The 16,887-nt window shown below is 47.1% G+C and overlaps 2 pseudogenes; one reads left to right on the forward strand and one right to left on the reverse strand.

The window, feature by feature from the left end:
* LOC134731323 (HEAT repeat-containing protein 5B-like) overlaps positions 1-8,065 on the reverse strand; it is a 30,166-nt pseudogene extending 22,101 nt beyond the window's left edge.
* A 4,430-nt stretch (positions 8,066-12,495) lies between these two features.
* LOC129463754 (uncharacterized) lies at positions 12,496-14,186 on the forward strand (annotated as a pseudogene).
* Positions 14,187-16,887: the final 2,701 nt, after the last annotated feature.

The raw sequence follows: 16,887 nt of genomic DNA on the forward strand, positions 1-16,887 counted from the left end.
GCATACATATTAAATAGTAATACAAATGACTTTATATACAGACAACGTGATCTTGTACATAGAAAATCTTAAGGAATTTTCTCAATGCCACTAGAATAAATAAGTATAGCAAGGTCACAAAATATAAAGTCAATATACAAATTATTAATTACGTTTCTACAGACTAGTAACAAACAACTGGAAAATGAAATTAGGAGAACACCATTTACAATAGAATCCAAAACACAAAAGATACAGAATAAAGTTAAACTATATACAAAATGTTACCCTGAAAAACCATAAAACATGGCTGAGAGAAGCTGTGAAGCTGTTAAGTCTACACAGAATGGAGAGATATAAGCATGTGTGTGGGCTGGAATATGAAATATTAATAACCTATCAATTCTCCCAAAATTCATCTAGCTTCAATGCATTCCCAATCAAAATCCCAGCAAGTGTTCTTATAGAAGCTGACAAGCTGATTCAAAAATTAAGGGTAGGCATGCAAAGAACATAGAATAGTGAAAACAATTTTTTTTTTGACACGGAGTTTTACTCTTGTCACCCAGGCTGGAGTGCAGTGGCATGATCTCAGCTCACTGAAACTTCTGCTTCCCAGGTTCAAGCGATTCTCCCGTCTCAACCTCCCGAGTAGCTGGGATTACAGGCATGCACTATCATGCCTGGCTAGTTTTTTGTATTTTAAGTAGAGATGAGGTTTCACCATGTTAGGCAGGCTGGTCTTGAACTCCTGACCTCAAGTGACCCACCCGCCTCAGCCTCCCAAAGTGCTGAGATTACAGGCATGAGCCACCACGCCCAGCCAAAAACAATTATTTTTTAACACAAAGGATGTGGCTGGAAGACTTAACATTGTCCAATTTCAAGTATTCCTATAAACCAGACACAAAGATCAGTGGAACAGAATAGAATCCAGAAACAGACTCACATATATGTGGTTTATTGATTGTCAACAAAGCTGTCAAAGTAATTCAATAAGGAAAGGAAAATCTCTTCCATAAATGGTTTCAGAACTGCTAGCTATATGAAGAAAAAAATGAACCTCAACTCTTCCTTCACATCATTCATAAAAATGAACTCAAAGTGGGTCAGAGGCAAATGTAAGAGCTAAAACAAAAAAACTTCTAGAAGAAAACATAGGAGAAACTCCTCACAACCTTGGAGTAGGTAAAGGTGTCTTCTATAAGACACAAAAGGACAAACCATAAAAGGAAATATTGATAAACTGAGCTACAAAGAAAACTTTAAAAGCCTTGGCTTGTTTTTTGAAACATAGTCTTGCTCTGTTGCCTAGACTAGAGTGCAGTGGCATGATCTCAGCTCACTGCAACCTCCGCCTCCCTGGTTGAAGTGATTCTCCTGCCTCAGCCTCCCGAGTAGCTGGGATTACGGGCACCCGCCATCACGCCTGACTAATTTTTGTATTTTCAGTAGAGACAGGGTTTTACCACTTTAGGCCAAGCTGGTCTTGTACTCCCAAACTCAGGCAATCTGCCCACCTCGGCCTCCCAAAGTGCTGTGATTACAGGTGTGAGCCACCACACCCAGCCAACCTTTGCTTTTTGACAGACACTGTTAAGGAAACAAAAAGGTAGCCGGCCTGGGAGAAGATCTTCACGACACATACATCTGACAAGGCCCTTGATTCCCAAACATATACATTTCTAAAAACTCTTGCAACTTGGTAAGACAACCCAGTAAAAAATTGGGCAAAATATTTGAAAAAGCACCTCATAAAAGAATGTAGACAAGCATCTTTACCCATTAGGAAAACACAAATTAAAACGACAATGAGAGACAGTTACACATTCACTCAAATGGCTAAAGAGAAAAGACGGACTATAACAAGTGTAGAGCAACTGGAATTCTATCTTGCTAGTGGGAGTTCTAAATGTCACAATCATTGGAAAACATTTTGGCAGTTTATTCTAAAGACTGAACTTACACATACTTATATTAAGTTATATATACTTATCACATGACCCAGCGATTCTACTCCTAAATTTTTACTTAAAGAAATATAAATATTGCTGGGCACACTAGCTGACACCTGTAATCCCAGCACTTTGGGAGGCTGAGATGGGTGGATCATCTGAGGTCAGGAGTTCAAGACTAGCCTGGCCAACATGGTGAAACCCTGTGCCTACTAAAAATACAAAAATTAGCCAGGTGTGGTGGCAGGCGCCTGTAATCTCAGCTACTTGGGAGGCTGAGGCAAGAGAATCGCTTGAACCCAGGAGGCAAAGGCTGCAGTGAGCCGAGATCTCGCCACTACCCTCTAGCCTGAGCGGCAGAGTGAGACTACATCTAAAAAAAGAGAAAGAAATAAAAATATATCTGCACACAAATGTCCCTAGTAGCTTTATTCAAAATAGGCAAAAACTGGAAACAACCCAAGTGTCCATCAACAGGTGGACAGATAAACGAACCACGGTATATGCACACGATGGAACTCTACCAAGCACCAACAGAATTTCTGACAGATGCGATGCCATAGGTCAATCTCAGAAACACTTTGTTCACTGAAAGAAGCCAAACACAAGAAGAGCACAAACCACACAGCTTCAGTTTTATCAAAACCTAAAAAAAAGCAAAACTAATCCACAGTGAAGAAGGCAGATGAGTAGTTACCTGCATTGGGGTAGAGGATTAACTGCAAAGGATCATGAAAGAGCTTGTTTGGGGCGATGGAAATATTACCTTGATTGTGGTGAATGCTAAACAAATGACTGCTTATCAAAACTCAAGGAAAAAGATTCACTGACTTCATATAAAATACATCTCAGTAGAGCTGTCTTAAAAAAAAAAAAAAGACAAAAACAGGCCAGGAGTGGTGGCTCACACCTGTAATCCCACCATTTTGGGAGGCCAAGGCAGGAGAATTGCTTGAGCCCAGTAGTTCAAAACTAGCCTGGGCAATATAGCGAGACCCTGTCTCTAATAAACAAATTTTTTTTTTAAATCAGCCAGGCACGGTGGTGCATGCCTGTAGTCCCAGCTACTCAGGAGGCTGGGGAGGGATAATTGCTTGAGCCTGGGAGGTCAGGCTGCAGTGAGCCGCAATGACACAACTGCACCTCCAGCCTGGGCCACAGAACGAGACTCTGTCTCCAAAAAAAAAAAAAAAAAAAGAGAGAGAGAAAGAGACAACAACAACCGGCTGGGCATCAATAAAAAATAAAAAGAGCCCCTGCAAGGTGGTTCATGGTGAATCTTCAGAGCACCCGGGAAGGAGGAAATACTGAGTGAGGTCATCCGGGTCACACACAGGATGGGGAACCCGCATGGCAGCAGATTCCTCAGCCTGGAAGAGAGAAGACAGCTGGGCAACCTCCTCAAGCTGGGGAAAGCACTTCCATCTAGTTACACGATCACCAAGGAAAGGTGGAGGAAGGCTCCTTCAGAAACTGTCTCAGAAATGGTCATGGAAACGCATAACATTAGCCTTTCCTCAGACGGCAGGGAGGCTCCTGCACCCAGGTAGGGACCCTGGCCAGGAGGAGGCGGGTGGGCGGCCTGGAGCAGAGGTGAAGGGAGGAAAGTCCAGGATGGCAGACATGCAGGTGGCCGGGGCAGCAACTATGCAGGCAGGGGCAGGACAGAGTTCCAGAGGGATGCCACAGAGGAGGAGAAACTCAGAACACGGCCATTCCCCCACAGGTGCTGCAGAGGACGACACAGAGCCAAACCCAAGGAGGGAGTGACCCAGGTGTGGGTGTGAGAAGCTGAAATCTGCACTCAAATGCACCCGCGCACAGCAGGCATCTTGGAAACATGGTACCTGTGCCCAAAGGGAATTCAGACCTTATGCATCAAAGAATTGATGCTGGAGAAAAAACTCACCCTTATAGAAATCGTACCAAGAGCCTCAAGCTTATTAAACATGCAGCAATTTCCAATGGGGAGAAAACCCACCTGTATAGTGAAAGCTTTGGGGCACAGCTCGAAGCCAGTGAGGCATCTGAGAGCCCACACTGGAGAGGGCCTAGGAACACAGCGCGGGTGAGAGAGGATGCTCGGGGAACTCGCACTTCCTACACACCCGGGCGTTCACACTGCAAAAGGTGCTTTGGAAGCATTCAGCTGACATCGCATCCTGCACTGAGGACTCGCACCCGGGAGAAAGTCACATAAGGAGAAACCACTAACATAAGGAACTTAAATTCATATGGAAATGGCAAGAAAACAGTAAAATATGGAAAACACTGAGTACAAATATAAATAATGCATGAAAAAAAAAAAAGGTCATGAAAACTAAAGCAAGTTTTAACTCCAGGAAAAACAAAGCATCATACAAGGAAAGCAACATGAGCTGTGAAAATGGGTGCCTGACCACAGGAACATCAAGTCTGATTGTGAATGTGTCCAAAGCTGTCAATGCAACCACAGGGGAATGAGGAGGAGGGGAATGGAGGGCCATGGAAACTGTAATCACTGTAATTGCCATTTGTCACAATCCTACCTCAGTAGATCATGTCCACAAATGAGGAGTCAGGAGCCGGAAATACAATGTATTTCTTTAAAATACAGAGGTAGAAACGAGAATAGCATGGAAGGAAAATGATGTCTCTGGTTACAAGGAGACTACCTTCTATTTATCTGCCAAGTCCACAGAAACAGAGGCCGGCAGCAGCCTGAAAAGTCATTTATAAATGCACAGCAAATGAGAAACGTGACCAAGCAGGGGAAAAAGAAACATACCCTCCTGCCCAAAGAAATACGGGCAAAGATAACAAACAAGTGATTCACCAGAGAAGGAGGGTAAGAGACAGATGCTCTTACCCAGAATCTGCAATTTTACCCAGAATTAAGTTTTTCTATGTAGATATGGGAAGACATGGGAAAAGACACCTACACAAACTAATAGAAAGGGAAATGTTACAATCTTTAGGATCAGATTTGGGCAAAAGAACCAGGCAAGCAAAAAAAAAAGTCCTTAAATATGAACCACCATTCCCCTCGCAGGAACGTGGCCTGAGGGAAATCATCGTGGCTGGACAGAGACTGCTGCACAGATGGAGAGGAGACAACTCGACCTCCAGCAACACCGAGATCACAGAAGGGCCACAGGGGAGTCACTGGAACAGCTGGCATCAGATATCTGGCAAATGCGCAGAAACTCACTGCACAGTACTGTACCAAGTAGAAACGTGGCTTACGACAGAAAGCACAGTAGCTCCCCACTGGGTTGTAGGCCTATGTAACACACACAAATAAAGAAAAACTATCAGAATTTTTACCAAAATGTTAACCATTTTCATAGGTGATAAGATTATGAGTAATTTACATTTTATTCTTTTTGTTCATCCATAGTTTCTACATTTTCTATAACTACGTCATTTCTAATACGAGGAAAAATCAATAAAAGATATTAAAGAAAAGCCAAAATTTGACTTTTGATCACAGGAAGCTTCCGCTAGCATTACAGGAGCGTCCCCGAAGCTCAGGCTCCTTTGGAAATGTGAACTAGGCCTGAACACCATTTTCCACAGAATTCTTGCAAGCACTTCCCACATGCATGCTGTCAAGTGAGAGCCAGGGATGAGTGAGACATGGTGCTCGCCACCAAGAGGCATCCTCATGGGCAGAGGCAGAGTGGGGCAGAGATGGTACTAGCTGGCACCCAAATCTGAACTAAGGCCCGGAGGCTCCAGTGAGTCCTAGAAAACCCTGTGGCTTTCTGTCCTTACCTCACCGCAGGATAAGGAAATGTAAGGAGTCTGCCCATCCACCTGGTTCACCAACCCCAAGCTTGGGTAGGAAAACAGCTAAAGAGCAGGGCAACTGTCTTAGAAAAAGTCAAAACACAAATGTCTGCCAACTCCTGACAAAGACCCGCCTGTCACAGCGACAGAGGGGCCTTCCAGGGAGCCAGCAGGTGGAGCACCATCCTGGCTCTGCATGTGCAAGCTAACCATCAGTAACTCCAGAACCATCCTGCATGAGCCTCTTATTCAGGCCCACTAATACTGCCTCACATGGGGCCACACAACCTTCTGGCTCCTTTGCTGTGTTAATGCACAAACTTAAACACCTTTTTGCGTATCAGGATGCTTACTAACCAAAGGCTCTGGTAAGGTAACCTTATAAATAATCAGACACTACTAAAAATAAACATTCTTTACATATATTGTATTTAAAATTACACTATGAGCTTCTAAATGTAAAAGGAGAAAATAGCATTTGGGAAAATGCCATTTTTATCCCTTAATAATCAAAATGCCTTCTAAAGGCATTTTGATAAACTCCTGTATTGCATATAGGTGCATACTATGAAAAGAAAAAGAAATTATTCACTGGCCAGGTGTGGTGGCTCATTCCTGTAATCCCAGCACTTTAGGAGGTCAAGGAGGGGGGACTGTTTGAGCCCAGGAATTCGAGTCCAGCCTGGGCAACACAGTGAGAATCCCTCTCTAATAAAAATAAAAAATAAATTAGCCAAGCATGGTAGCACCTGCCTGTGATCCCAGCTACTCAGGAGGCTGAGGCAGGAGGATCACTTGGAGCCTGGGAGATCAAGGCTGCAGTGAGCCATGATCATGCCACTGTACTCCAGCCTGGGGGACAGAGTGAGACCCTGTCTCAAAAAAAAAATTTTTAAAGCACTTAAAGCACCAACATATGCTGCGTTTTCACATATAAATTCATCACCCTCTACTCTCAGCCTGCGGGAGAAACGCCTGCTTGCTTTGCTTCTTTTTAACTACAGCAGACACATTTCTGGACACAAAATATGACTCGTCCCAAATGAAGGGCTGGGTCTCAGCATGACAGACGAAGTTTGCTGCTCTCAAGTGAAAAGGAAACGGGCCACAGGAGCAGAGTCACACACCACATCTAGGCAGGGCACTCACCTTGTTGATCCAGAACACCACGGCGTCCTTGAGGTTGTACGGAAGTTTTTTCAAGGCACTGAACATTGAGAAGCACTTGACACTGGCCACCACCTTCTTGATGCTGTCATCTCCACAGTGTAGGCCATCATCAGGGCGTCCACCATCGCCATGTAGGCACTCTAGGAGCAGAGGCAGCAGCTATAATCCCTCAAACCCACCCCTCTTACCAGGTTCTGATGCAGGGAACCTGCTCATACTCAGAATCCTGGCCTAATTTCTTCATCCCTCGCCCTTTCTGTCTGAAGAGATACTCAGATTTGAGACCTGCCTCCCCCTCACCATCACTATTTCAAGCCTGGCATTTCTGGCCAAGCCTCAAGACCATTAGGAACCAGGAGTCCGTTCTCAGGCAGGCAGGCCAGCCCTGTGGCCCACAGTGCACTATTTCTTATTTCCTCAACAGCCCTGTGGGACTCCCAGGAAAGGCGGTGCGACTCCCACGTCGTGGTTGTGGGAAGGCAGACAGGAGACCTGCCCCAGGCCAACTGCCCACCAAAGGGCTCTGGCTCCTAGTCCAGAGCTCTACCTGCTACAGCTGCACCACGCCTTAGTGCAGCTTCCTCATACGACAGGAGTAACACTCTCTTCAGCCACCGCGCGGCACCCGCAGTCTCACCGGGAACGCCATGGGAGCAACCAAACAAAGGCAGTGCAGGAGGCGCCGAGAATGGCCCTGACCCAGAACGCTCTGGAAAAGGCACACCAGCAGCAAGCCTTCAGAGAAAGATGGGGGTGGGATGCTTGGGGGAGAAAAAGGCAGACTAAGTTATTTTAGCACAAAGTATGCATGAAACAACCTAACAGAATGGGTGCAACAATTACAGTTCTCATCTGTAAAAAGTCTGCCTCAAGTATTTTTGTTAACAGGCCTCACTCCAATCTCAGCATTCACAGAGCATTCCCAATGAGAAAAAGAGCTCAACGAAAGCTCTCTTTTCCCCATTCTACACAACAGTCATGTGCTTTAAAAGATATGCAGTTTCCTAAGGAACACCAGTGTGCAAAAGCATGGGTCTCCACCACCTCGCTGCACACCGTGTTCACACCATCCATGCACCAGGTGCACCACACGAGAGCCCGCGGCTCCAGAGGATGGCCCCTGGGGGCAGCCACCGCAGACCACTCACCATTTTTATGGGTACGCGACTGAGGCTGGACTCTGTCACAGGGGTGTCATCACTCTCCATCACATAGATCCCTTTCTGGGACAGGGCCTGGATGACAGACTGGTGTCCCTGTAAGGCGGCCACCTGGTCCCCTTTCAGGATGAGGCTGCAGACACGGCAGTACAGCTCGCTGGACAGGAGAAGCTTGATAACAGGCGGTTTAATGTGCTCCTGCTCATACTGGTCAATGTAGAAAGGGTCTCTGAGGTCCTCAGGGATGTTATCTAAGACAGGAAGGGGATGACCAGGTGAGTGCCACACACAAGACCCAAAGGAAGGAGTTCAAGGCTGCAGTGAACTATGACTGTGCCACTGTACTCAAGCCTGGGCAACGCAGGGAGACCAAGTCTCAAAAACATAATTGATTGATTGATTAAATGAGCAACTAACAACATGAAAAGGCTCTAGGCTTTTCAATAATTCTACTGTCTTCGGTACTTACAAAGGCAACTAACTGTAGCATCTCAGACTACTCTGTGAACACAGACAACTGAAATCATTTCGTGACCTCCACCACTGTGACCTCTAAGGACGATTGTCCTAACTTAACAGCAGTAAGAAGGTAGACATGGGAGCCCTGAGGGTGTTAATGGGGCTGAGGGGAAACCAGCACAGGCTAGGACCATGTAGTGCCTGGTGACACCAGCGGAGACGGCACATGGGCACGGCCAGCATCAGCCCAGGGAGGGAGCCCAGCATCCTCTTTCTGACAGGAAAATACGAAGTGATAGCAGAGGCTGAACACCCAGGGTCTTTACAGAAGAGGGAGCCAGGCAGGCGTGGTACCACTGTAACCATGGCGACACAGCAGCAGCAGCAATCAGCCTTTATCCATTTTTGGACCAGGCAGCATCAAACTCTTGACATGAACCATGCTACTTAATCTTGCCACTGCAGTTCCCTCAAATGAGGACTACCATCTGCACATTACAAATGAGAAACTGAGGCACAGAGAAAGTAAGTAACATGCTCAAGGCCACAGGAGGCAGAGACCAGTCTGAACCCACACAATCTGATCCAGAGAGCCTACTGTATACTTCCGGCTGCAACATATGCCACCTCCCACACAAACAGCACAGGAGCAGCATACACACGGGACACCGAATGTGTCACGGCTGGCCTCACCCACTTTTCTAGCCCTGCCGCTCTGCCCCTCACACTGTCTCACAAGATATCAACGGCTGTCCCACTAAAGATGGAGGACGAGGGATGTCTGCAGTCAGATGCATTTGGGAAACGTGACTCCCAGGTCTTTAATGTGCCCCGTGCTCAACACTCTGCTAGGAGGTGCAGACACTCCCAACTCCACAGAGTTTAGAAAGGACTACTATCTCCACAGAACAGCTCATGAAGAAACCCCACTGACCCCTAGCGTTCAGACAACCGGTAACACTAGAGACGTTCACGGGGACACTAACAAATCTGTCTTGTGCTCCGAGCCAAGCTCTCCTAAGCTCTTCCCCAGGGGAAGAGCCAGCTGTGGCGATGGTTCCCCACAGCACCCCTCTCTCTGCTGCCATCTCTTCTGGCTTCCTTCACTATTTTCCTGAACCCTGAGTCACTTCATTATGGTCCTGTGGAGTCTGGTCATTTCCCCACAATCTGAGCACCTCACAGCTGTTTATTTCTAAATGGCAGCAGTCACTGTTTACGTAGCATTTTTGTTTTAAGCACTGTTGTACACAATGATTAGGTCACCAGGGCAACCCAGGGGCGGCCAGGGCTCCAGCTATGGAAGGCTGGCTTAGTGGATGTTAGCAGACTCAAATCCTATACTTGCTGACCACATCGAGTAGCCCCCTATCTGAAATCATCGGGAGTTTTGAAATACAACAGAGCACAGCAGTAACACGAGGAACAGGCCCCAATGCCAAGCACAGCGGGAAGACTTCTGCTTTCCTTACAAACTGCTCAAGGAAAGCTGACCAGCAGAGGTGAGCACAGAGCCACCCCACACATGCCAGGATGTGAGACGTCCCAGAAAACAAGGGCAAGGTGGCCAGGGACAGACAGGCGGCCTGTGGAGTGTACACCCATGGGACGTGGAGGGAAGTCAGGGGAGGGCACTGAGCGGGGTATCCCATAACCTGACAATGTTTGCAGCAGTTCACACCGGCTGTGGGGAAAGATGCGACAGTCACTCTCAGCCTTCCTCTTATTCAACTGACCACACCAGCAGCCCACCTAGTCAGGGCTCTTGGAGGGAGCTGCCTTTCTCCTGACTTTTGAGGTACCTGGCCTCTGTCCTCCCATCTCGCTGCCTGCTCCATCCCCATCTCCTAGGCCAGCTGCCTCTAATTTCTCCAAATATTGGAAGTGGCACTTCCCATCTCACTCCTCCCTAATGACCGAATTCAGTCTCATGGCTAGAAATACCACAGACACACAGTCATCCCCAAATGTACATTTCTGGCCCTGACCACTTCCCTGAACTGCCTATCTGACATCTCCATGTAGATGTCTGGGGGCACCTCGAGCCTAACTGGCCTGGCCCAAGCCACCCTCTCCTCCCACTTAGACAACTGTGATGCAGTCCCCCTAGGAGAGCAGAAACTGGCACAGCTGAGGAGAAAGGCCCCGGGGGACCCCTCAGAATGATGACTCTGTGCAGAGTGGGAGACAGGACAGGCACGTAAGTGGAGGGCTGGCATTAGATGGAAGCAGGGTGAGCCCCAGGGAGAATGGCAGAGCCTACCTCACAGATGCAGAAACCTGGCCAGGCTGGAAGAAGCAACCATGGCTCTGATTTCTCTTTTACAATCTACCAAGTAGAAACGTTTGCCATAGGGTGACCCACTTTTAAAATTAATCAATATAAAGTGATTCATATAATCACCTTTTTGAATGATATATGAATATGCATAACACAACTAATTCACATAAATTTCAGATGCAGGAAAATGAGAGTTAAAGGAAAATGACGCACTTACTAAAGACATGAGCTTCAGACTGTGGCAAAGCCCTCCTAACTGTATGTTACTCCTTCCCATCCGACCTAAGGAAGACCCTGGCCAGACCCCCAAATGGGTGACAGTGGCCACGCTCCTCCATGGCCCTGCCATGGCACTTCTGCCCTCAGACACTGAACTTGTCCATGAGTAACCGGCTTCAGTGAAAGCAACTACTGCTAGAGCTGGATGTGCACAGTTCTAGAACGTTTAACGTTCTATTAAAATCAATACCTACTAAAAAAAAAAAAAACTTTGTAATGCCTTCAATGTATTTCTAATAGTTTCTTGTTGCTTTTTCTACAAACCAGTAAGACTGTTAGAATTAATACACATTCATTCAACAATTATTAAGTACCCATGTGAGCCAGAAAATGTATAAAAATGCCAGGGAGTCAAACAGGAAGAGATAAAGTCACTGTTCTCAGGCTGAGCCTCGTAAGACAACTGAAAAGTCAACAGGTAATTTCCACGCAATGTGGAGGGTGTCACACAGGATGAGTGCTGGGGGACGGGTGCAGGAGACACCAGTCCCGCACTGAGGAGTGGGGCAGTGGGGCAGTGGGATATGCAGATGGAGAAGTTTCTTAGGGAAGGAAGTAGCCAGTAGGGGGGTGGGTAGGAGAGAGCGAGAGGAAAACATGAAAATGACCCTGTTAAGAGAATTTTAGCAAATGACAGCAGTTCAGAATTGCACAGAAGAGGCAAACTGGATGTTTCATTCATTAACTCACCTGCACTAGGAGGAACTGGACCCTGTGGGATCTGTCAGCAGAGCGAGACATGTTTAGGCAGGCACACAAGGAATGGAACGAGACCACGTCAAGTAAGGGGTCAGACAAGCCAGAGGACAAGGAGACCCCATCTGCTAGAGCTCCCTGTACACAAAAGTGGAGAATGAGCATGGACCCAGGAGGCTGCTGTGGTCACCGCCAGGAGAGACAATGGAGGCTGCCACAGGCAGGCAGCCCCGGGAAGGGGCACCACTGCCCAGGAGGCATGAGCAGCAGGTCTGTGCCTGATGTAGTACAACAAAGACACCAAACTTATAATTCCTGCCAGCCTGGAGCAGGACGGTCCCTTTTCCTAATACAGGAAACAAGTAGCGTGGAGGAGGAGGGCAGTTGGGGACAGGAGAGATGAGCCTGCAGAACCCAAGGGGAGCTTTCCAATGGAGGGTCGTAGAGAATGGAAGTGCAAGAATAAAGGGACCAGCTGTAGATGAGCTTTGGAACCCATTACATATACACAGCCATTGATGCCCAGGGTGACGAGTCATGCAGTGAGAGCCGGGCGCAGTGGGAGAAGCTGGTCAAGGCAACCTGAGGACACCTAGCCCACGGGACAGACGTCGGGAGAGAAGCCAAAGAAACAGATATGTGAACAGAGAGCGGGGCGGGGCCAGAACACGGTGCTGCCAAGGCCAGAGGAGGTTTTGAAAGGGCAGCGAGCACCAACGAAGGCTGAGAAAGATGCATGCATGAAGACCACAGAGCCCGCCATGGTCCTGGATTAGTTTAAACCCATTTGCTTCTTCCTGCAGGAAACCCCTTGAGGTCAAGACCCCACAATCAGAGGAGGATGGAGTGGCTCACCCTCAGCCAACAGGCCAGACTCAAGGTGGTATAATGTCTTAACCAAGGGTGTGGGACTCCAGGTCTGACTCCCAACTCAGTGCTTCTTTAATAACCACTCTTTGGTAATTCTCCTTAACAGGGGTTCCTGGCAAGTCAGTTCTCCCTCAGGCCTTCGGTTTCCTCACCTACAAGATGAGAGGGCTGGACCAGATGGAAATTCGGGGGGTAAGGGGATGTCCGCGCGCAGCCCACCCCGCCCACGGGCCCCTCGAGCCTCCATCCAAGTTCCCACCACGCACCCACCCCACAAATCCTGCCCAAGGTGAGGGCTGGTCCCGGGTCCTCCGGCTGCCTCATCAGTGAGTACAGGAGAGCGGAAGCCTCCAAGGGTGCGACTCGGGCTCAAGGATGAAACTCGGCCAGGAGTGAACTGGGGCCCAGAGGAAGGTGTCCGGGCCACTCCTCGAGCCCAGCCCGGGTCCCCGACCCCCTTACCTCCACTGTCCATATCTCCTGCTGGCTGAGGTCTTTGGACACAGCGCACTTGGTGCGCAGCCCAAGCAGGCTGCCGATGGAGATGCAGATGAGCTTCTGGAGCTGCCGGAACTGCTGCAGCGCCCGGCTGGCCGCGGCCCCTGCGCCTCCCTCCGCGGCTGCCGCATCACCCCCGCCACCGCCCTCCTTCTTCTCTCCCATCGCCGCGGCGCAGAGCGCCGCTCTATGCAGGCCGCGGCAGCCGAGGCAGGGAGCCCGGGGCGCGGGCGCCTTAGCAAGGAACCCCCGAGCCGGGAGAGCCGGACCAGGAGCGCCCCTTGCCGCTGCTCCAGCCAGGAGGCCGGTAGAGCTGGCAGCCCAGTCTGCCGCTCCCACCCGCAGAGCCGTGGCGGCGGGGACAAAAAGCCGCGACTGCAAAAAGCCGCGGCAGCGGGGGGCAAAAAGCCGGGAAAATCGGCGGCGGCGGTGGGGGGGGGGGCGCAAAAAGCTGGGAAAAGCGGCGGCGGCGGGGATAAAAAGCCGCGGAGGCGGAGGGGGGTGGGGGAAGCGGCGGGGACGAAAAGCCGCGGAGGCGCTGGGAAGAAAGCCGGGAAAAGCGGCGGCGGCGGGGATAAAAAGCCGCGGAGGCGGAGGGGGGTGGGGGAAGCGGCGGGGACAAAAAGCCGCGGAGGCGGTGGGCAGAAAGCCGGGAAAAGCGGCGGCGGCGGGGACAAAAAGCCACGGAGGCCAGTGCAAAAAGCCGCGGCGGCGGGGGAAAAAAGCCGCAAAAAGACACGGCGGCTGCGGCAAAAATCCGCGGCGGAGGGGGCAAAAAGCTGTGGCGGCAAAAGCTGCGGCGATGGGCGTAAAAAGCCGAGGCGGCCGGGGCAAAAAGCCGCGACGACAGGGGCAAAACGCGGCGGAGGTAAAAAGCCGCGGCGGCGGGGTTGAAAAGCCTCTGCACATAATGAAATATTTCCTTAAAAAAGAAAAACTCGCAGTAATTAAAAAAGGAAATATAGTTAATATTTTTTCTCTCCATTAAGCATGCCATTAACTGAGTAAAAATCAAGCTGCAATATGTAAACTACATTTTCTCAAATCATAAAGAAAATAAATGAAAAGGGATTTGAGAAAAAAATCCAAAGGTACAGTCAACTACACAAAAAAAAGCTTAGTCTCATTAATCATTATGAAAATGCAAATTGTAACTCAAATAAGATAAAACTACAATTCAAAGAGAAAGCCTAAAATTTCAACCCCCCCCAAAAATTCTGGGTTTTGGAGAGCTGGGATGGAATAGGGCTCCTAACCTTACAACAATGAAAGAACCAAACTAACTTCAAAGTCATGACTTTATAGCAACCAGGTTGCCAAGAACTAAGTCAAAATGTGAGGGAAAACAAGCACCTGCAAGGAGAAAGAGGACAGATGCACTTACATAGGACTGATGCAAATAGACACCACTATGACAAGTAAAGCTGGAATAATCAATAAATTCCTAAAGACAAATTGGGGCTGGTCAGATTGGGAGACAGCTGACAGCTGCAGAAGTTGGGAAAGATCCATCACCTTGAAAACTTTTTCCGCACAAACCCACTGTGATCTCTCAAGCAATCAGTAAGGAATCCAAGACAGTCTGTATATGATACAGATCAGGGAGAGCAGAACACTTGGGAGGTGACCAGGTCTTGGGGGCCGAGCCCTTACGAATGGGATTAGTGCCTTTATAAAAGAAGCTCAATGGAGTTCTTGTGTGCCTTCCACTATGTGAGGACATAGAAAGAAGGCACCATCTAGGAACCATGAAATCGGCTCTCATCAACACAATGTGTGAGCATCTTGACCGGAGATCTTACAGCCTCAAGAAGTGTGAAAAAAGTATCTGTTGTTTTTTAGTCACCCAGTTGATGTTATTTTGTTGTAAGAGTCCAAATAGACCAAGATATTCCACTTAATATGTAGGGGAAGGCAACAAAAACTGCCACACTTAGAATGCTCCTGATGCTGGGAGTATGAAAACAGGAAAAACAAAACAAAACTGCTCTTGAAGGTGAAGGAGGAATATCACTGAGCTCAGCAACACAGCCAGGAAAAGAACAGAAGTGTGAGAAGGCTGCATTCCTGAGACCCTGAGAAAAAGCACCTGCATAAGACTGAGATGAGATTACCCAGCCTAGTTATAATTGAAATCACAAAAACAAGAGAGGGAAAATAATGGAACAAAAGAAATATTTTTGAAAATAACTGCCAAAAATATTCTAAAAGAAGTGACAGAAAATCAAACTTCAGATATAGGAAACTCAGAGAATGTCAAATAGAACAAAACTAAATACGAATTACATCTTCAAAAAATCTTTAAAAAATCAACTCTAAATTTTATATCTTGCTCCAAATATATAGAGATATCAATAGGTTATAATCAAGATATGGAGAAAGCCATATCATGGAAACACTAAAAGCTGTGGAAGGACTACATTGATACTAGACGCAACAGAGTTCAGAACAAGAAAAAGTATCAGAGATGAGAATATATAATATAATAATCAATTCTCAAGAAGATGTAAACATCCTACTAATTAGGGTATGCAGCTAACGACAGAACCTCCAAATACATGAGGTAAAACATGAAAGAAATCAAAGGTGAACTAGAAAAATCCAAAATTATATTTGCAGACTTCAACACTTTTGTCTTAGTAATGGACAGACTAGGCACAAACTCAGTAATCATATGGAAGATAAGAACAGCAATATCACCAAGACATCCAATCTTCAATGGCAGATACTCTTTCCTTTCAAGTGAAAAAAAAAAACAGTATGGCGTATTCGCTAACAAACCCAGAATTTCTAATATTTGCGGTCTTCCTTCCTTCTTTCCATCTTCCTTTCTCTTCTCTTTCCTTCCCTTCTTCCTTCCTTTCTTCTTTTCCTCTTTCTTTTCTTTTTTGTTTTCTCTTCTTTCTTTTTTCTCCTTCCTTCCTTCTTTCCTTCCTTCTTTCTTTCCTCTTATTCTTCCTTCCCTCCTCCCTCCCTTCCTTTCTCCCTCCCTTCTTTTCTTCCTTCTTTTCTCTTATTCTTTCTCACTTTCTTGCTTTCTTTCCTTTTTTCTCCCTTCCTCCCTCCCTTCTTTTCTTCCTTCCTCTCTCCCTTCCTTTTCTCCTTTTTCCTTCCTTCCTTCCTTCTCCTCATTTTCTTTGTTTCTTTGCCTTCCTCCCTTTTACCATTCTCTCTTCCTCCTTTCCTTCCTCCCTTCCTCCTTCCTTTCCTTCTTTCTTTCTTTGTTTTTCATTTTCTTTCTTTCTTTCTTTCTTTCTTTCTTTCTTTCTTTCTTTCTTTCTTTCTTTCTTTCTTGTGTTCTTGCTTTCCTTTTTCTCCCTTCCTGCTTTTCTCCCTTCCTCCCTCCCTCCCTTCCTTCCTTCTCTCATTTCCTCCTTCTTTTCTTTCTACTTTCTTTCTTTCCTTCCTTCTTTTTTCTTTCTTTTCTGTCTTTCTCTTTACTAAAATTCATATTATTTAAAAAAATTAAGAGAGGGAGGCAGAAAAATAAAGAACACTTTAATCTGCAGGTAAATAGATTATGTCTGCTGTAGACAAAATAATGGCCTCCCAAAAATGTTCATGTCCTAATTCCCAGAGTCTAACATACATAGGTTGCATGGCAGTGGGAAATCAGATTTCAAGTGAAATTAGGTTGCAATAAAATGATGGAGACATTATCTTAAACGGGTGGGATCAATGAAATCACGAGCTTCCTTATAAGTGAAAGAAGAAGCCAGAAGAAAGACAACCATGGAGGTGGTGGCATGAGAAATTACTCAACATCACT

The sequence above is a fragment of the Symphalangus syndactylus genome, chromosome 15 (genome assembly GCF_028878055.3).
Source record: "Symphalangus syndactylus isolate Jambi chromosome 15, NHGRI_mSymSyn1-v2.1_pri, whole genome shotgun sequence".
In the NCBI taxonomy this organism is placed as follows: domain Eukaryota; kingdom Metazoa; phylum Chordata; class Mammalia; order Primates; family Hylobatidae; genus Symphalangus; species Symphalangus syndactylus.